The sequence below is a fragment of the Parambassis ranga genome, chromosome 3 (genome assembly GCF_900634625.1).
Source record: "Parambassis ranga chromosome 3, fParRan2.1, whole genome shotgun sequence".
Lineage (NCBI taxonomy): Eukaryota > Metazoa > Chordata > Actinopteri > Ambassidae > Parambassis > Parambassis ranga.
In genome coordinates, this window is record NC_041024.1 from 20,176,816 (window position 1) to 20,198,347 (window position 21,532).

General features: G+C 38.6%; 1 long non-coding RNA gene across 1 annotated transcript; it reads left to right on the forward strand.

Annotated features, from left to right (window-relative positions):
* Window positions 1-16,616: 16,616 nt before the first annotated feature.
* LOC114433951 (uncharacterized) lies at window positions 16,617-17,373 on the forward strand. The gene is made up of 3 exons (XR_003670426.1): window positions 16,617-16,677; window positions 17,062-17,123; window positions 17,329-17,373. It is a non-coding gene; the product is annotated as an uncharacterized LOC114433951 (long non-coding RNA).
* Window positions 17,374-21,532: the final 4,159 nt, after the last annotated feature.

Sequence of the window (21,532 nt, forward strand, 5' to 3'; positions counted from 1 at the left end):
AGATAGGAAAGAGAATAACACAGAGTGAGGCTGGGTTCTAAAAGGGTTATTGATTCTTAGGAAATATCTGCATTTGCACATTGTTAAAACAAATAAGGCATACTTTATGAAAGTGCCCTCACACGTAGAAGCTTACGTGTGCTAAGTGTGCTACATGGGGCTATATCTCAGCTTGACAAATGGCTAGTTTGTTTTGAGGGCTTACGTACAGTATGCATGGCTCTCAAAGAAAATAAATCATGTTTACTGGCTTCTACAACTAAAACAATGTTGAATTGATTTTCAGCATGCCCACACTAAGTAATCCTGTTTGTGTAGCTTCCTGTGCTTATTGCTGTAGCAATTCTTCGAGCATTGAGAGGGATGAAATAAAATAAGAAGGAAAGGGGAGATTTTTGGAAGCTGCTCCATTTTAAGCTGACACAGTTTCAAAACAGAGATTATTTACCTGCAGCAGGCAAACAAAGAGCTCAGAGATAAGAAGACAAAGCAGATGCTCAAGCTTTTCCAGAAATACATACTCCATGTTCTTGAAAAGCTTAATTAAATTCAAAACAAGTTCCTTTTCAGGTCTCATTAGACATGTCTGCTTTCATATCACCTGCTTTTTTTAACTCTGTAAATGTAAACAATGCAGTTACTGCCACATTCTCCCTGCAGATTTTGTGAATCCAGAAACATCAAACAAGAAGAGCGGAGAAGCTCACTGTGTGTTTTTATTTATTTATTAATTTGTATTTTTCTAAAGCAGCAGGGGAATAGTACCATCATCACCTTATTTTGGAGGAGATGGTGTAACAGAACCAGCTTATTGCGTGTGTGCACGTGCAGCAGGGTGTAAAACTGTAAAACTATTAGAGCAATAATTCTCAACACTGATGGCCTGAACATGTTATCAGGTGTGTGCACTATTCCCCTGCTGATCCTGATTCCTTCATTTCATGTGGTTACTCCCACACTGTAATAAAGGCCTTTAGAACTACATATTTGTCATTTCACTGCCCTCAAAACTTCAGAAAATGGTGAACAGAAATGATGTGCTGCAGCAAGGCACTGGTTAAATGTTGCACAGGAATGGCTACACATTAGTCCAGCAAAGCATTTGCATGATTTGAGTCCAGTGTATTAGTTAAAAAATGCACATATATCATTATGAAGACTATTCAGATAAAGTACCCAACCTAATTAAACCAAACCAACAAAAGATAATATCACTTTCAACGTAGGCATTATAGTGTTGACTGCATTATGACCTCTGTAAACAGGTTTTGACTGTGCAGTAATGTTAGAGAGTATTTCTCATTTAAAAAGGAAAACACTGTTACAGTTTCAGCGCTAAAAAGTTTTCTGGTCAGATGACATGACCACCTGACCAGGCACAGGGCAGGCAGTTTGTCTGGGGCAAGGCACATTCATTTGATTGACAGATGAGAGGTGATGTAAGGCTGAACCATTTTTCAATGTTCCATACAAGTTCACATGAAAGTAGTGGAGCCTATGTGTAGATGAGAAATATGGATTACAGGTATTGTTCTGTTTATTATGTCATATTTCAGGCCTAATTTAGAGACTCCATCTAAAACGTTCCTTTTATGAGCTAACATGTTGCAACATCATCATCAGCGTGTAAAAAACACAGAAAGTGCTTGAATTGAGCTCAGTATTTAATCATTTCTAAAAGACAGATTGGACTACTAACTGTTCAACCTTGTGCTGGCATTGAAAAGGGACTGAATCGTTATATTTGGTAGAACATTCATTCTGGCCCTTCGGCAGACCAGTCTGTTCCTTAATTTGAGAACTAGAAAGTGACTCATCTCATCATAATCCTTTAAGGCTCTCTAAATTACATTACAAACAAGGTCAGAGCACTTGCAGAAATAATAAGATTTTGAAAATCATTTTTAATCCCTCCCCCCCGCTGTTACACCACGAGACAAACTGTGTTGTTTATTTATTTTTCGTAAGTGCCGTTTCAAATAAACCGTTCTGGTTTCCTCCCTCAGTGTGTGGATTAACGCCTCACTGAGAAGCCTGTGTTGTTGAGTTGATCTGTGATGAGGAGATGAGGAGAATGCACCGTTAGACGGTGGAGACAACCTCACCCATGCCCAACAATGCAGTTGGGTCAGGTTCGCTTAGGTGTGACCACAGGATTGGTCCCTCTGGGAGCAATTAGTTTTCACTAAAGGATCTGGGATTGGTAGGAGCAGCGAGATGTCAAACACTGGCTTCACCCCTCGTCAGCTAAATGCCTGTTACCCACAATTCCTGAGAGGCTGAACTCCCAGCACCCCCCATAACATCCCACCACCACCACCACCACCACCAGAACACACCGTGATTTCAGGATGAGGACCAAAATCTGGTCATCCACTACCACAATATGACAGTTTGATAATCAAACTCTAAAATATGACATGTTTTTTTCCCTTTAAAATACTGACAAAGCAAACATGTTAGATCTAAGTCTGCAAACTAAGCTCTGTGTCTTCAAAACTGATGCAAAGTAGATAAAACTTTTCAGAAAGCAACTTCTATTTTGTTCTTCACAGTCTCATTCATCTATCGCGCTTCAGCACTGACAATTTATTCATCAAGCAGGAACAAAGTGTTGTTCTCAGGATTCTTTAAGATAAAAGTATATATCTCTACTAACAGCTGGTTATCACCATTAACATGTTGTTAGAGTAGCATCTGCATTGACAGCTCTGATGAAGGTTTTAGGATTATTTTCTTTTCATCTGAAGCACAAAGGCACCTAGTGACAGGAATTCTTTTCGTTTGGCAAAGAGAAAAGACCAGTTGTTATGGTTACAAGTTATAAATAGAGCAGGAGTGTAGGTGACAAGGGAACTGAGAGTTTCAGGATGAAAGACACAGATGACATCCACCCCACAATCTCTTGCTGCACATCTCCTAACTTACAGGCAAACATCAGCGCGAGCAGAAGTCGACAAAAATACACCTCAGTTTCTGCAATTGAGGACTGCCTATACGCACCTGCACATCAAATTATTTCTGTTTTCTGATATCTCAGACAAGAACTGTGATGACTTTCGTAATTTTGCAAATTTAAAGTTCAGCCCTAAAGCAGAGAAAGCAGTGATACACACTTTCTTTGGACTGCTGAGATTTCTGTCCCCCGCCACTCCTGTGATTTTTGGCATTTGAATCATACACATTGTTCTCTGCCCCAGTGCCCAACACCAAGGGCCTCCTGATACAGCCCGTAATTAGAGGCAGCTCAAGGATTTAATGAAGAGGCGCTCACTTGATGGCAGCAGCGCTTGAGATGATGCCAATGGCTACGACTTCAAAGCTAGAGATATGGCTTCCCAGCAAGGCCGGGGAAAAGCTGCGACGTGATAACAAGTCATGGCTTTCTTTTGATTTGTGGCATGCCAGGGCACTTACTATATAGGTTTCCAGCCAGCAAGGGCATGCAAACACTTGATCAGTGTGGCATTGCACTTCTGGGCAATGAGTATCTTCAGCAATAGAGCCCAGTAATGATGTGAGTGGGAGGTAAGATAAGATAGGCTGTGTGAATTTCCTCCCCCTGCTGATTCCCAGTCTGCAGCTACCAGGATCACTTCCTATCATCTACTTTAGAGTGAGCTGCCTTCCAGAAACAAACTCTGGAGGAGCCGTGTGATCAACCCAAAAGGTTTAGAGGAGGCGGCTATGTTTCAAAGTAATTTTCAACTCTCTTTGACAGCTGTGAACAAAAAGAACTCTGCAGTTCCTCGGGAAAAGTTAAATGGCATTTGAAAAGTATGAATAAATATTGATGTCAGTTGTCAGTTACTGCCTGATTGAAGGTACGTGTTGTCCATGATGTTGTGTGCCAGCCTGTGAGGACTAATGAAGTAGATGACGTAGGCTACCGGGTTGCATAGCTGAAGGGTTTCCACCCCCACATTCATTTTATATTAACTACAGAGTATTTCTTTGACTTCCTCCCACTGATAAGATACTTTGAGATGCCCTCAGATTGCATTAAGCAGTTTCATATCCCTTTTTACACACTTGCATAAGATCTTTTCATAGGGTACATACAGTACATTTGTATACACTCTGACTTCTGAGCAGTTTAAGAAAAGATTTAAGAGATTAGGACTTTTTTTTCTTAAATTAAAATGACGATCACGAAATGTGTGTCCTACTTCTCTATTTCATGGTTTTCAAACTTGGTTCCGCTACACAGTCATAATTTTTCCCCCCCAAGATTGTCCTTGCATCAAAGAAGGGTCACTCGGGTTTTTAAGTTTAAGAAAAAAAAAACTTTTAACACAAATAGTTGACAGAAAAAAACTGATTTTATATCTTCAAACATGGAGTTACACTGTATCCAGCATGATTAAGTTCAAAGGATGAAAAGTTAATGCAGACTTTTTCAGTGTCTTGCTCTCTGCTCACAGAAGGTCTCAAGGATTTTGTCTGTAAAACCCCTTTGCGAATCCTGCCCGTCACCTTTGATTCTCAGCAGATTTCATCTTTTTATTAAACATAGAGGACTTTTTCTCCCCATAGAGATGCACAAAGGATGATGCATTCATGAGCAGCATTTTATTGATGTTTTTTTTTGTATGGACACGTTTCCCTGTTGAATAGTGTGTAGACCTATGAAAAGTACACTGTTGCAGTGTATTTAAAAAAAAACTAAAAGCAGCAGTTCGTTCCTTACAGGAGGTCGTGAGCTGTAATATTCTGGATAGGACTATTCTGACTCCCTTGGCTGCCTCAAAGCTACTCAGAGCCAAGCTTAAAGTAGAACATAGTGAAAATGGCCTTTAAGCAAAGCCAAGGTTTTATTTTTCCAGAAGATGCAATTATGTCAGGGCAGGTAAAGAATGTGAGGCGCCAAGAATGAACTGGATGAGCATACATACATGCTTAATAGTCACTGCACTACTTCCTACAAATCTACCTATCTATAGCCATACTGTTTTTTTCAGCTTCTTTCAGCCTTAAAGGTACAGCCCAAACTAAGCTAACCAGCTGCAGGCCGTAACACAGACATATGAAAGCAGTATTAATGGTCTCTTAACTAAGCCAAAGGAGAAGAAAGCCATTTGTGGAAACTTCATTGCCTCCATTCAGTCCCAGAGAAGCACATAACCTGTGTGAGTTGTACAAGGTTGAGAATAAAATGTATTTTATATTCCTGACTGCTGATTGTCTGATAAACATGCTGTAGTCTGCCTGACACAACCACTGACCCCTGAGGCTGAGAAATGAAGCCATCACATAGATGTGCCAAAAACAGCAATATCATGTGCTGAGGTTGGCAGGAAAAGCAAAACAATTTAGTATTCCAAGATTTATGTAAATTAAAGTTTAATGTTTTGAATACCTAAGGTTGTGGGTGATGTGACCAAAAGTGCATCATCTCAGATTTTGAGCTTCCCGCCTACATGGGAACCCACCCCGGCGTGGCCCTCTCCCACACTGAAACTATGTCAATGACAGTTTTCTTCACATTTGCTTACAAAAGTTAAACAATATGAAGACTATGTTTGTTTATGTGCAGTTTTCGGCTGAAATACAAGGCTGCAATTTTCATCATTTATCATCATCATGATGATAAACTTTTGCATGCGTTATTATGGCTAAATTATAGTGGTATTTTAATTTCACATTATATCTTGCAGGAGAGGCAATTATTCCGTGGTGATGGAGTGTCACTGCTAAATGAATAACCAGTTGTCACAACACACTGATGAGGACAAGGGGCATCGCTGTGTAGATATAAAGCAGAGTCCACCCACAATTAACTCCTACCCTCCGTTCCCTCCAAAGCGTAAATAACATTTATGTTCCTCGGTTTCTGTCAGCTGAGCGTGTTCTGCAGGGTTAGGCAAATTATCGACTCATTACGATGACACAGTCTCCTCTATTCTCATTAATCTGCCAGTCTGCCCCAACTCTTACCATCTTCACCTAATGAGTATTTATGACGTACTATCCACTAGGATGAGACACTACACATAAATTATATTGATGTTGAATATACAAAAATAAAAATATGGGAATAAAACTACTGTCTACACAGACTACAGCAGCTATAATTCCTTAATATTAGATTAAAAATGCAGAAGCAGTGCTAAACTCCTTAACAGCGTCTGCAATATATTGTATTGTAATACCATCCCTGTAGAGTTGGTATCATCGCCTTGTAACTAATCTCACTATATGTCTGTGATTATGATGTATCAGCCTATCGCAATTCATTTGTGGCATTTCCCAGAGTAAACATATCTCACCCATTTTGTTAATCTGCAAATTACACCCCACTTAATGAACAAAGGCGCTCGGAGAGATTCCCTCTTACCTTTTTCAGTTTTCATTTCAGATCTGACACTGTGTTCACTAATCGATTCAAATTACTGTAATTTTCTCTGCAGCATATCTCATCAAAACTCCAATCGTACACGGCCTTACAGCTGTTCAGTTTCTCAAGCAAACTGAGAAGGATGGACTGCCTCTTTTAATGTCACATTCTTTCCCTTCTTTGGGCCCATAAAGACATAACTGGCCTTCAGACTGCTTTATATATTTGCATAATAGCATTTAGAGTAAGAAGAAATGCAGATTAAAGTCCTGGAAGGCCTCCAGTTTCTTAATTTTAATATTCATAAGCAGAGATAAATTTAAAAAAAAACCTTCAGTAACTTTTGCGAGGAGAGGAGTGTGTGTGTTGGGTTAGAATAACTACCAAGTTCACAAGTGATTTTGTTCAAAAGAAACAAATGCTGACAGCTGCACCAAGTACAACACAAACACTGGTCTCACTTTTTATAACAGCATCCACCCTGCGGAAAAAGTCATGCTGCTTCTGACAAACAAAACTCAAAACTTGCATAATCCTTGAGACCATAGGAGGGCTGATTGACAGGTTTGTGGGCTGAGGTAGAACACTGCTATACTGCTCGCAACATTTACCTATTAAGTGATTATCCACAAAGCTTGAAGTAGAAAAACCTCAATGATATTCTTGTTTTGAGTTATTCAAATGTGTATTTGATTGTGAGTGGAAAATGAGAGGTAACTAGAGGAGGGTGCTCCTTTACAGCGTGGTGAAGTGGTACTCCGACACAAGAGTCCATTACAAGAACCATGAGCTTTGGTAGATCAAATTATGGGATATTGCCACAAAGATGGGAAGATCTCCCAGGAACGTGTCTATGACGTGACTAAAAGTTCACATTTGAATAAGTGACCAATGCTGATTCACAAATTACAGAGTTGGGAACCTGACAGAAGTTGTGAGTCAAGTAGGTGCTGAAAAGTGCTTGTTTGTGTATTACAGCTATAGCACACATTGATGTCTAATTAAGCTGAGTATGAAAAAAGTGCAACATTTGCAGATTAAAGGAATGGAGAATATTAGAAAACAGAGTTTTCTGTTTTAATAATTCTGGTTTGAATTATACATTTGATTTCGACATGGTTTAAGGTGTTATTGGATGAAAAAACCTTGAGCAGTTTTCCCTGGTTGTCTTTGTCAGCCTAATAACATTTCTGACACTACAAATCCACACAGCTGTGGACAATGAAAGGGTCTTTATAGTTCACAGACTCAGGGTCACTCACTCAAGGTGTTTTTTTTTTTTTACTGAAGCCTGTCTATGTTGATTCTGATTGACTGTACGTCCACACGAAACATTTGTGTCAGTTTGAAAATAAAAACAGATGGTCCCTGTTCTGTCTACCCATTGCACTGTTAAACCTGAAGGACATTTGAGGGTAATGATGACTGATCTGCCAAAATCCTGTGATACTGGCACAGCTGACTTCCACTGGAAAGAAGTTGCATAATAATTGAAATGATTTAGCAGCTAAAGTGAGCGGCTTTGGACCAATCCAGTTTTAGAATTTGACAAGGATAAATACTGATGAAATATATTTGCTGTCCCTAATCCTCTTCAATCATAAACAGCTGTCCCGGGTTATGGATGTGACTGTTATTTAACCTGCTGAGAGAGCGCCCTTTGATCTGGATTTGGCACTGCCTACAATAAACTGATCCACCTTTTCCCACCATCTGTCACTCTTTCATCACTCATGTTTTTAAAGTGCATTTGAAAAACTAAATAATACATTAAGATCTGATTTTGAACCCATCTTTGTTATCTAAACTCTGTTCCTTTAACCATACTTCTTTGAGCATGTGTACGTGTGACCTTGTTGTTTTTCTTACACCCGCTAACAAGGGGGTTGGAGAATGCAACTGCAGTCATTACCTTCTTCATGTCAGTTACAGATCAGTGAAATGTATGCTCTCTGGAAAGCATTTTTTTCTGGTTTGAGCTAATTATTTTTGTCAGACACAGTGTTTACATGTGTGAAGGTCAAGGTTGGAATTTACACAGTGGTTTCAATTTACATGCAGGGGATAGAGGGGAAATGAACATTATCTTGCTGTATTTATCCCACTGCTCAAGCACCAACAAAATGTCTCCTAATGCAGTCTGTATTCAGTTTCCACTACTTTACATTCAGCTCAAATAATCCTGCGATTAAACCAGAAGCTTCTCACTGGAATTATGCCGTTTCCTATACCAATCCCAAAGGGCTGCCTAATCTGTTTTTGTATTGTCTCCTGTACAGTTTCTAGAGTACTCACAAATATAAGGCATTGTATTCAAGTGGCAAGCAGGTTTCCACCTTCTGATTTATTAACAATAGGTAGTGCTGTAAAAGATCAGCAACAGATGTACTCAACAATGAAACTACACAGTTTTAAGAGATAGATAAATGAGAAATTCTTCAATATAGAGCTGAATTCTTGGAAATCTAGTTTGATAAATGCAACTCACAGCACTACAAATCATCAACCTTCAAATGTTATGATGTGTATAGCAACTTAACACACATTCAGCAATTCATTATCTCAGTGAAGATACATAAGGTTAATACAGTGCACATAACACTGAATTAAGTGACACAGAGTGATTATGAAAGGAAGCTAATTAATTCTTTACTGTATAGCAGTTACCAATTGGGTGAGACGGTTATTTCTACTTAATTATTTAAAGTGTATTTCTTAGCAATACCTGACTATAGGTTTATGAAATAGCATTATAGAGATTATCTGAGAGACTTGATTTTTAAGTATACTAAACTCTAGATTGCACAGGAATACAAGCACAGAATAAGTTGAACTTGGCTATTTGGCACTGTCCAGCTCCCAGGTGTGAAACCTGCCTTTCGTTTCCCAGCAAATAATCTGCAGCTCTATGAGCATCTTACAAATCTGAGTTACACTGAATAAAAGTTGCATTGAGCAATAATTTTAATATAACCAACCATCATTGTTTTCTTCATTAACTGCAGCAGCTTCCAGTCACCTTCTTCACCATTACTACTACAATACTACTTTACTATTAGTTAGACATTTGTCTTTGTTGATATGCAACTAGTTCCCACTGTGCAAAAAGGGCACCTCAGAACAACTTGTATTTTCCCTCACACAGGGTTATTTACGCTATACTCTGAAGGTCTTTGCATACCTTCTATAGCCAGTTTGTCTTGTTCAGCTCTCTGGAGATCAGCCGCTAGTCAGTCTCTCGACTACTGCATGCCTCTCAGAGGCATATTAACAAGATGAAAACAAGGAGAGCTGACTCTACTGCACCATTCATCACTTGGTCTGTCATCTCAGCAGATGGAAAGGAATTGGCACATCATACTTGTGCCACCAATATTGCACCCATGAGGATGCAAAGCGACGGTCAAACTCTGAAGGATAGAAGCCTTATTGAAAAGCAAAGACGAAAGAGTGCAGTTTCACCAGATTGTATGTGTTATTGTTCACATTTCATAAACTATAATGTTGGTTGGTTTGTCTGTTTGTCTAGCTGCCAGGCTACAAGGTCAATTGGTATTTTTGTGACGAGAATACATGTCAGACTTATAAAAACATAAATGCAATAAATAATTAACAAAAATCCAATGGAGCAGGATAGTCTGTGAACACGAAACACTGACCTTGACCGTGTTCACATGGCTTCAATAGATCAATTCCACCTGCCAAAACAAGATTGATTCAGACCATCACACAAGAGGCCACAAATGTTTCCCCTCACACGGACAGCCTGCATCCATGTGAAGGAAGCACCACATAATAGAGTCTATTGTACAGTCCTGGATTTTAATGCACAACCGCTAAAGCCACATACACTTATTGTTCAGGTCTTTTCAGAACATAAATGCAACTGAGAAATAGTCATCAATAAATAATATTAACACTGACAATAACTCTACTCAGGCTGTCATGTCAAAAAGCAGGGATGATGATTTATGATTTATGATGTATTAGAGCACATATACTGTAATCCTTTAACGTTTAATTAAAAGATTAAAAGATCTAGTTATGTAAATAAATCAAGTGTGTCTTGGAATTATATTCATATTCATACTTTTTACATGTGTACATTCCTAGATTTGTTTTCTATCCTATAGCTTATTGTAGTTTTACTTTCTTACTGTTGTTTTTTTTCCAGAGAAATACAGTTATTTCATCAGTTTGTTGTAATGATTAATAGATAAACTATCACCAGTTTCATCAGTCTTGGTGATTGGTTAAGCTTCACCAGTCAGTTGAGGCCAAAAATACATACAACACCATAACTTCATAAAACTTAGTAAACCAAATAGATCAATAAGCTACAGCTCTTCACTGTGAGGAAGAGTGTGATTTTTCCATGCTGTTTTCTCATATATCAGAATTAGTCAGAACATTTATTCTTTACTGTAGTGGAGGTGTTGCAGTAATTAGTCTATACTTACTCATCTGCCTCAGGAGCTGCTAATCAGCAAAACTCTACCTCACAAGGACCCCCTACTGCGGGGAGCCTTAGCTTGAGTTTGAACACTCTTCTGTTAACTCAGCTCTGCATGTGGTTGTTCAGCAGGTAATCATTTTTTCTTGTAGGCAGGCTTCTGTGTATTATACTGAACAATGTTCAAATCAGCAGCGCTTCTTTTCTTTCATTGTGGAACAGATTCTTGTTCTGAAATTGGAGAACAATAAGGTTGTTAGAGCCATATCAGAAAAAAGAATCTTAATAATTACTCTTGACCTATAAACCCACATTCATATCTTCCCTTCATTGTCCATCAAGCTTTGTAGATTACTGCCAATTACCAAATCTAATAAAGAAGTCCTTTGTCTAGTATGGAAAAGTTCTGCAGTTATACTACTGACACACAGTCCAGACAGGGGCAGTACATCACAGTCCCATTTCGTAGCAGACACGCTAGCGGTGATTTTTTAGCAGTCACGACAGAAAGTGTTTGATGTAGCCATTTGTGCAATGATTTGAAGATACACTATATTAAGCTTCTGCCCAAAAGGAGAGGTATACAGAAAGTGCTTCATATGTCAAAGTTATAAAGGAGCTGCCATTAATATTGTATGTAATCCCACGTGGTATTTTTGATCCCTTGTTTACACAGTTTACTGTAGGCTAAAATAAATCTGATGACAACAACTTTAATTCAAATTTTACATTGAGCCCTGCAATGGACTGGTGACCTGTCTGGTGACCCCTATTCTTGCCAATTGACAGCTGGGATTGGCACCAGCCCCCCTGTGACCCTGTCCAGTGGGTTCAGAAAATGTACCAAGGCTTTGCATTCACTTAGCAGCAGAGCACCATACTTCTGTCCAACAGCTTTTTATTTTAACTAGTTTCCAGGCAATGTGTCTTCAACTATCTGGTGTGACTGATGAAGCTGCTTGGAGGAGCAGCGAAATGTCTTTAAGATAACTCTACAAGTCCAGTGCCTGGCTTTAACCCTTTGAATGAAAATGACCTGGATGACTCTTCATCAACTGTCTGGTCATTACACTGTAACTGAATCTGGGAGATTGGGGGTATGTCCAACTTTGTGACTAAGTGACTAAATGGAGGAAAAGCAATAAAGGTGTATAACTTTGTTCTGAATTGTCTTTACATTAGCGTTCAATTGACCGTTCAGCTGTCCAGCGTGCATTAACTAGTATAGTATCACCTTCATGGAGGTGTGTAAATACAGCAGCAAATTTTAAAATAAAAAAAAATGTTAGCAAAAGGATCCATGTAAGTTGTGGTAATAAAAAATAAAACAAGCTTCTGTTAATAACTTAAATATATTTTTAAGTTTGTGTTTATATGGATGGTTTGATCCCTCTGGCTAAAGTCATGGACACATGAGACACATTCATAGGAGTGTAGCAAGAAAGCACCCAGCAGGATCAATCTGCCTGCAGGCAGCTTTTTGCGTTTTAATTAAACCCTCTTCTGGTCATCTGAAGAGAGTAAATAATCTAGTCAACAGTGCTTGTCGCCACACTCCACTATCTGCCTAATTGACTGAAGCTTTTTGTAAGAGAAGGATTGGTTGGTTTCTAGAAGAAACATGAAGATGTTCCAATCTACCTTTTGGAGTATGATACTGGAAGGTGCCTGTGAAACATATATAGTTTAGTCAGCTGGAAATAGCATTTTTAAGGGGTTTAGTGGTAAAACACAATATGTTTATGGTCATGTTGAGCTAAAGAGCGGCTAAAATACACCACATAGTGAGGACTGCTGTCCTTATGTGCTCTAATATGGACCTGAGGGAAACAGCCTTGAAAACATGTTCAAGGCTTCATTTAATGAGGCAAGAATAGGATATTTGTCCAAATGGTCTGTGCGGGGAGGTGTTATAAGGAAGAGTGAACGTATTTTTGCACCTTGAGCTGCCCTCATCTGTCAAGCTTTGCTTGTTAAGGTTTAAGTACATTCCTCAAGAAAGATAGTTAGTGAGGGAGGCTTTTTTCTGACAACCTAAACAAATCACCTTTGTTAAAATTCTCATTTTTTTTGTATTACCAAAATCAAAAATATATTTTGAGGCACCGTGTTTTATTGCAGACCTTTTTATTTGTTTTTTCATTTCATCTTGAAAGTCTAAGCCTCTTTGATGACACCCCACCTTCCAGTGCAAATGTCCAAAGCCTGTGAGGAGTAAAGTTTTGAGTTCAAAGCCAAGCAGTTCAACAGTATCAGCACAACTTACAGCTGGGTCTAGAGATAAAATTTTGGATGCAGGGGAAGTGGCGCTCAGGGTGCAGCGCCAGTGGTGGCTTGCCGCCTGGTGTCCCAGCGACTTCCTTTGTACTACCAGCAGAAACCCTTCCACACTGCCAGAAGGTCTCTTAGGGGAAAACAACAATACTGAGTGTGTTTCTTGTGGTGTGACAGGACAATATGGGAAACAAGTCAGCGATTGTATGAATTTCTTTAGGTTTGTTGTATTTTGAAAGAAAAACAGTAATAGCTATGCTGTAATTTGATTATACTTTGGCCTTTATACAGTGCCAAATGCGCTGACTTAAATATAATGAGGGCTGGGTGAAATGTTCTCCAATTTGAATTAGACACAACGTATTGGCAATGGCCTCATTTAGTTAAGAGGCCACAGTGGCAGAAAGGGCAGTGGAAAGTTCACCGGTCTTATTATTAATATCAGCGTATATAAATAGGTATTGGGTGTTCATTTTTCAGAGTGAAAACAATCAGTGCACACTCTTTAGTTGAGACGCGAACAAATGACATTTTCAAATATTTATTATTATAATGCCTTGTTGTTTCAACTACTAGGATGAGATAAACTCCATTTCCTGGGATTGTAAAGGTGTGCCAAGCTATTGAATGTTTTTTTAAGGCAGGAGCCGTAATGTCTTGTTATCATATAGCCTGTCATCAGGCACCTACCTTTCGTCAAACTGAAAGCTCCTCATGTTTCATGCTGGGTAAGTCAACCCTCCTGACAGTCTGTCGTTTAAGTCTGGATGATGTCTTTTATGAAACATTGTTTGGAGCTTCCTGCATCATGTATCTACAATCACTCCCTTTCTGCATCGACTTAAAAGAGAGTTGCATCTCCCCCTACTGTTTTTTACTGTAAATACCAAGTCAAATCAAAAAGACAGTCTCTTTCCAATGTGTTATTCTGAGATTTTAAACTTAGCTTTGTTGTCTCCTAGACAGAATAAAATGTGTTTATTTAAAATTTTAAGTGCATTTAAATCAAAGGTTACTCAGGCACTTACAGCTTTCTGGAAAAAAATGTATATTGTTTTATATTTTATCATAAAACTGATGAAGCTTTAGTGTTATTATTCTTTTTGATGGTTTTGTTTTTAATCACAGTGCAATCATTTAAAAGAATATGTGAATGTTTATTGCCCGACAGACTTACAGCAATTTTATTTTATTTGCCACATTTGAATTCCACCTTTGGCAGGTGCTCGGTAACTAAAACCTGTAAGCCGCCTGGGATTAATAACCAATTTTGCATTTTCACAGTTAGTCGAACTAAAAACTATTTTTGTATTCAATTAAAGCTGAAGACAGAAATGGCACAAAAACTTCTTTATTTTTTTGTTGTGGAATTCTACTTCTAATTTTAAGAATGTTACTATAATTCTATGAATATGAATACTGTACCAGTGCAATATCCAGGACTACTAGTAAAATTGTATAAAAGTTAAGTAATCTGAATGTTGAAGTGATTGGTCCTCCTTTCTTCCTGCTCCAATTAAATGTCAGTCAGTCTAACCCTTACTGCACCCTAAAGAACCAGATATTCTGTCACCCTGTCCCTGAGGGTGTCTGCTGCCCTTTTTGCAGAGAACCGTCGTCGCCTGTGCCAGGAGCTTAAAGCCAAAGACGGAGTGGTGTCAAAGTCAGTTGTGGTGCTGCAGGGAGGAGAGCAGAAGCAGAGGCACTGCACAGACACAGACCTTCTCTTCAGACAGGTACGTAGTCTGTAGCTTCACTTGTACTTTTCATTCTATTGTGTCTCTTCAACGTCTCCTGGTCCTGGTCACTATTGACTGTGTAATCACATCTTTTCCTGACTGAACGGCCCACCCATAAAAGCCTCTCACTGTACATCTCCCATGTAATACTCTGACAACATCCGCTCTCTAACACAGCCACTGACTTATAATTCTGCAGGAGTCTTTCTTTCACTGGACGTTTGGAGTGACTGAGCCTGACTGCTATGGAGCCATTGATGTGGACTCTGGGAAATCCATCCTTTTTGTTCCTAAACTGCCTGAAAGCTATGCTACTTGGATGGGAGAGTGAGTCACTAATCCTCAAAGAGCTGTGTACAGCATACAGCCAACAATTATCAGCAATGAGCTTTTACTTCTAGAAAGGATAGGCAGTCATGTTCACCTTTAGACCCTGTTTGTGTTTAACTATTGGCCGTGCAGATGCGTTTGATACAAAACTTTGATTTAGTGGTTCATACACGGGTGAAATAAAATAGAAAATGTATTGCTGAATTGATAGCTTTAAAAATGTAAAAAAAAAAGATTAAAAATTACAAATGAATCATCATCATAATTTTCATCTAGAAACTACCTCTTAAAGCTTTGCTACACTGGACTGATTTGTGGGGAGAGGCAGATGAATGGAAACATTGCAGGGTGTCAGTGACTCTTCATCTTGTCAAGTGTTTGCTCTTTCTTGAACTATAAACCACAAAGATTCTGTTGTCATTTTTTTTTTCCAAATGGCTCTTCACTCCGTCAGGGTTCAACCACCTAAATTCTAGAGGTTCACATCATTTTGTCAGTCTAAAAATACATGTTCAGGCTGGTAATTATTGCTTGTATTGAGAGTGAGAAAACACTTATGAGTATCAGCAATGACAGCAGGTTCCCAGGGGAACTATACTGGTGGGTTGACAGCTCCAGAGCTATTTTGGAGGTGTGCATGTTGACAAATCAATATAATATATTCAGACGAGAACATCAGAGCTCTCACCAGCCTACAAATCATTCAAAATTTATTATTTGAAATGATCATATGTTTCATTTTGGTCTGTATTTTGCATCCTCATGTGTGGCTGAAGATGCAAATTATCAACTAAATCTAAGAATTGACAGCTCGACACTGCAGGATAAAAATGGAAAAAATAAATGGTGTTATTGTCTAGAAGAATCCATTCTGTCATGTGCTCAGACAAAGGAATCAGCATTCAGGTGCCAATGCTTCCCATAGAAGGAGCTAAAACAGAACAATGTTTCTCTCATCAGAACTAGGTCAGGAGCATTTTCTGTTTCAAACACTCTTTGAAGGTGGTGTTGTGTTTTTTCTCAGCTTACCTTCATGATTTACTGGTTTTTTTAGATTATCTCTAAAAATGTGCAATAAGTCATGTTTATCTTCTCATCATGTATGGCTGCACTAAGAGCTTCTAAACATAACAATAAAAGTTAATTTAAGCAACCTGCTTTATGCTTTTAGTCACTGTTCAAGATAATTCATCACTTCAGGCTGCAGTTTTAGTACACACAGTAGTAACAGTGCTGAAATATTACCACAGTGCCTGTGAGCATGGAGTCAGAGATCTGTGATGTGACATTTAGGCTGTTGGCAGAGGAGTAATAAAGTCTCCAGAGTTTTTGTCATTCAGCGAGCTGCTGAGTACAGCAGAGGCCACAGAGGCTCGATGGTGCTTTCCAGAGCGACGTTTATTCTGAATGTGGAAGAAAAACGGTGCTTGTTGCCGTGTGTGCTGCTCTACTGTGTGTGTCACTCTTCTAATTATTGTCTGTCTACAACTCTGCAGATTGTTGACGTCCTGACCAACATGCAACCAGCAGTACTCCTCACACTGGTACACAGCACTCACCTCTACAGTACTTCATTAGGTTTACTAATATACAAGTCAGTTTTATTGAATAGTGCAGATTATATGTCCAATTCTTCAAAAGAAAGAACAAGTCGAAAGACTGCATTTTGCTGAACCAACTTCAGTCCTAATCACTACATATAATATGAGCTGCTAACAAATACAATCCAGAAAGTGACTGAATGCTTTCCTGTTGTGTATTTGCTGCTGCTTAATGTTGGCACAATATATTTGCCATTTAAAAGTGACAGCTGATACTTATGTTATGATCCTCCTCATAGTGACTGACTGTGTTTAGTTTCATACACGGTTAATGTTTACACCTGCTGGTGATGTAATCACTTGTTTGTTGTTGTTTATTTCCTGCAGCGAGGACAGAATACAGATAGTGGGAGCATCTGCCGTGAAGCCTCCTTTGAAGGAATCAGCCGGTACGTTTAATTGGCATCAATTTGCATTAACATAATATGTTGGTTGGAAAGATTGTTTGAGCCTAATTTTGAATATGTACTAGTGTTACTAATGCCCTTAGCACTGGTCTTATAGACACACCAACAGCATTTTACAAGACTTCACTTATTTAACCTTTTGCTTCAAGTTGCATCCATGTGTGATGTTGCTCTTTTTATAACACAGGTTCCAAGTAAACAACACTCTTTTACACCCAGTCATTGTGGAATGGTAAGTAAATAGCATTTCTGTTCAAATATGATTGAGATAATATGATGAAAAATTAAGTATCTTCAGTCAAACCTTAGCATTCACAGCTGCCAGGTCTAAGTCTGTGTCTGTAATTAGACATGGGGGGCCTGTTGTTTTTCCTGTTAGTCAGAAGTCGGTCTGCACAGATGTAATGGACTCCGTGCCTGCCTGGCTGTCCTTGGCATTAGAGACTTCACCCTCTGGATGAATTGACATTTTCTGAAATAAGCAGGAATGTTTTTCAGGCACACCTCCTGAAGAGTGCAGCTTGATTGAACTCTCTTCCCACCTCTCTTCCATATAACTCACCGGGCTCTCTTATAATAGACTGCCTTTTTATTTTCATTACTATTGGGGACCACTGCCTTGCATTATTTAATTATTTAGTTCTATTTTTGTTGAAATATTAGGTGCACAGTTATAGAAGTACTGTCAGTAGCCTTGTAACCATTAAATCTAATAACCTTTTGAAATGTTTATACTCTGAGGTCTGATATCATCAGTGGTACATAATTAGGAAATAAAATTTTATTTCAGCCATTACATTGCAGATGTTGCAATACATTACCCTAATGTAAGAGTGTTGTAAATTATGTCCTGTCACTGATAAGACATGATCAAGATAACTATTTACCTGCTTCTTAATTCTTTCTGTGTTTCAAGCTGTCGCATTAAGACTTGAGCTTGAAGTCCTGCGCTGCACCAAGAGGATTTCAACTTAAAGTAAAACTTTAAATGCTTTTGGTTAAAGGCCATTAGTGTACTAGAGATAGCTGTAACATGAGGGATTTTACTTTATCACGAGGAATGACTGTCCCCTCATCCCTAACTATGAGTGTTCAGGACTGTTTTCCACCAGTTTTTCCAGTAGTGCAATAATTAGGTGCATTTTAGATGCATATTTGGCCACTGTGTCAGTGACAATCTCCATCCACTAAGTTTTTAAACAGAATAGAAATTCAGAGACGAATGAAGGAAGGTGATTTCTCCATTAACACCGTGCTCATCACATACATGAATCAGCCATGCCATGATGACCACCTGACATCATGCCTGTATTGCTTTCTTGTTGCTCCCATGAAAGCCTTGACCTATATACGCACAGAGTGTTTAGTATTTTACCCATTGTCCCTCCATCCTTGTACATGTGCTATTGTATATAGAGGTACGGTGCGTTTTTATTCATTGACACATTGTCTGTTGTGCTTCCTCATCACATAAAATGTGTCAGTAACGGGCAAAATATCATTGCTTACTTAGTTTAACTTTCACTTTAAAATAAGCAACTGCCTAACTAGCAGTTTTATTACACACTGCTGGTTCAGATAGACCAAAATGAAATCCAATGCCTGCACTTATTCCTTCACTAATGTATTATAACCATAGGTGCAGTGAAGTAAGCACTCTACCAAGTCAAATGTCAGTTGAATAAAGAATACCAGGCTATGCCAGTGGATTATTGTAGAATCAATATCTGGGTTATAATTGAGATTCAGACAGTCGGCTGCTTGTTGCTTTTAAAGTCAAGCTGTAGATGCAAAACACAAAAAGTAATGTGTACAGTAATTGAATAATTTTTCCTTGATTACATTGAGAGAAACCATGAGGCTGAGCTGTCCCCCACAATTTCCCATTGCTGACACGAGCCATACAAAGTGTTTGATGTACTTTGACCTTGTGATGATTAAAGACTGTGAGATGAATGAATTCTTAAAGAGCATGGAGTCAAGAAGAAGGAAACAAGTCCTTCAGCTAATTGGGGGGTTCTCTGAGACCTGCTGTGCTGAAATCACTTAACTTTCCTTTTTCCTTTTTCTATCTGGGCTTCTTTAATAAAAGAAAGCTTTTTGTTGCTTTGCAGTCTCTTCCAGCACTACTGCTAAAGCTGCATGACTACATACTGGACACATAAAAAGAAACAGACAAAAATAAAGTGAGAAGTATTACTGTATGTGACAGTGTATTTCTTATGTGATATAACATCTGTAATACACTGCCCCAGGTTGAGATGCATTGAAATGGTAAATAAACTAATTTCAGCTTATCCCAAACACTGAAAATATAGACAATATACAAGAGTATTTTAGCATCCTCTGTTTCGCGTGTTTAGTGACACTGTTGCTAACCATGCTGTGGCCTTTTTAATTAGGGGTATTTGCATTTAGTGCCATCTTAGGTATTAATGGTAAGTTCACATTAAAAAATTAAAACAAAGAAATATAATTCCTTAACATTTATGCTTTTTGTCATTGTTCATAATGTAATGATAATATCTGTTATTTTAATGTATGCATTGTTTTGTCACATCAGAGGAAATAATTCATCTGTCCTGCATTATGGCCATGCTGGGGCTCCTAATGACAAGACAGTCACTGATGGAGACACATGGCATTGTTACTGTAATGCAGTCTGTTTGACATGGGTGGAGAGTACTACATCTACTCCTCAGACATCACCTGAAATGGCAGCTAATGGCAAGTTCACTTCAGACCAGAGGGCCATCTACGAGGCTGTCCTGAAATCCTCCCGCACCGTCATGGCTGCCATCAGACCAGGTGAAATAGATTTGCAGTAATTAAAATATAAACCAGGTTTGAGAAGCTTTGGTATTGCTTTAAATCTGCATGTAAAGTTACATTTTAGGTCCAAATCTGTTGACTTAAAAAAAGGTGTCTGTGTTGAAGGTGTAAAGTCGACCAATATGCATGGAAAAGTAAAAAAATCAAACACATTTTTTGTAATTATTTACAATATCTTGATATGTTTGGCACCTCTGTGTGGCTAATTCTGTTTTGCATGGTATTGTGTATATTACAAACCAAGCAGCAAAAAAGACAACAAAAATGTGTTCTGTGTCATCCTAAAGACAAATAACCCTTTCTCTCAGCCCTTAAAAAACTAATGTAGAATGGCCACCAAATTATTATTATTATTTTACAAAAGAAGTTTTACCTGTTGAATTTACCAGCAGACTGCAGCCTGATTCATAGCAAATGTACACCTTCATGCGTAACAGCCATAAATGCATTGACAATACTGACATCAAGTGGTCTGGAAGTAGTAAATACTTAATATAGATCAAAATCAAATATGTTTATGGTCAGATTGCACCAAATTGCAGCTAAACACACTGAGTTTTGAGACCTGCTGTCCTTATGCGCTCCAATGTGAACTTACTGACATTTTGCCTCTGCACTCAGTAAAGTTAGTCGTTTATTGAGGACAGCAAATTTATACAATTGGTGTGTCTGAAAAGGTTTAATAAGGAAGGAGGGACATATTTTTGCACCTTGAGCTGTCCTCATCTATCATTCTTGCTTGTTAAGGTTTAGGCACCTTCCTCACACAAGGTATAGTCACTGAGGGAGGCTGATAATGCATCTTTTGACTTTTAAAATGTACCACTTCCTATCATCTATGTTAAAAAAAATCTTTTTGTATTATAAAATGTTTTATAGTGTTCTGACACAAACTGTTTTCTTCCAGAACATTCCCAAACATATGTTTATTTGTTCATTCATTTCATCTGGAAAGTCAGCCTGTGAAAACATCCCACCTTCAGGTGCAATTGTTCAAAGCCTACAAGAAGTTTTAAGTTCAAAGCCAAGCAGTTCAACAGTATCAGCATAAGTTGCAGCTGGGACTAGAGATAACATTTTGGATGCAGGGGAAGTGGCGCTCAGTGTACAGTGCCAGTTATGGCTTGATGCCTGGTGTTCCAGAGTCTTCCTTTGTACTACCAGCAGAAACCCTTCCACACTGCCAGAGGGCCTGTAAGGGTGAAATAACTTCCTCCCTAAACAGACAGTGTATGTTTCTTATGGTGTGACAGAACACTGTAACTTGTATTTTAGAAGAAAAACAAGAATAACTGTGCTTTGATTGGATTACACGTAGGCTTCTAAAAAAATGTATGAATAAACATGAATACAATGAGGGCTCCTATCGTTTGTAAGGCACAACTTACTCAGAACTAGCGCCTCCTTTAGTTAAGAGACCACACTGGCAGAAAGAGCAGTGAAACGGTTACTACTGTTATTGAAATATTTGACTCTTCTCTTCTTGTTCTGGCTATGAATGCAACCTAAATGTTGAAGCTGGTATTTCTTACAGACTTGAATGCAGCACAACGCCACGT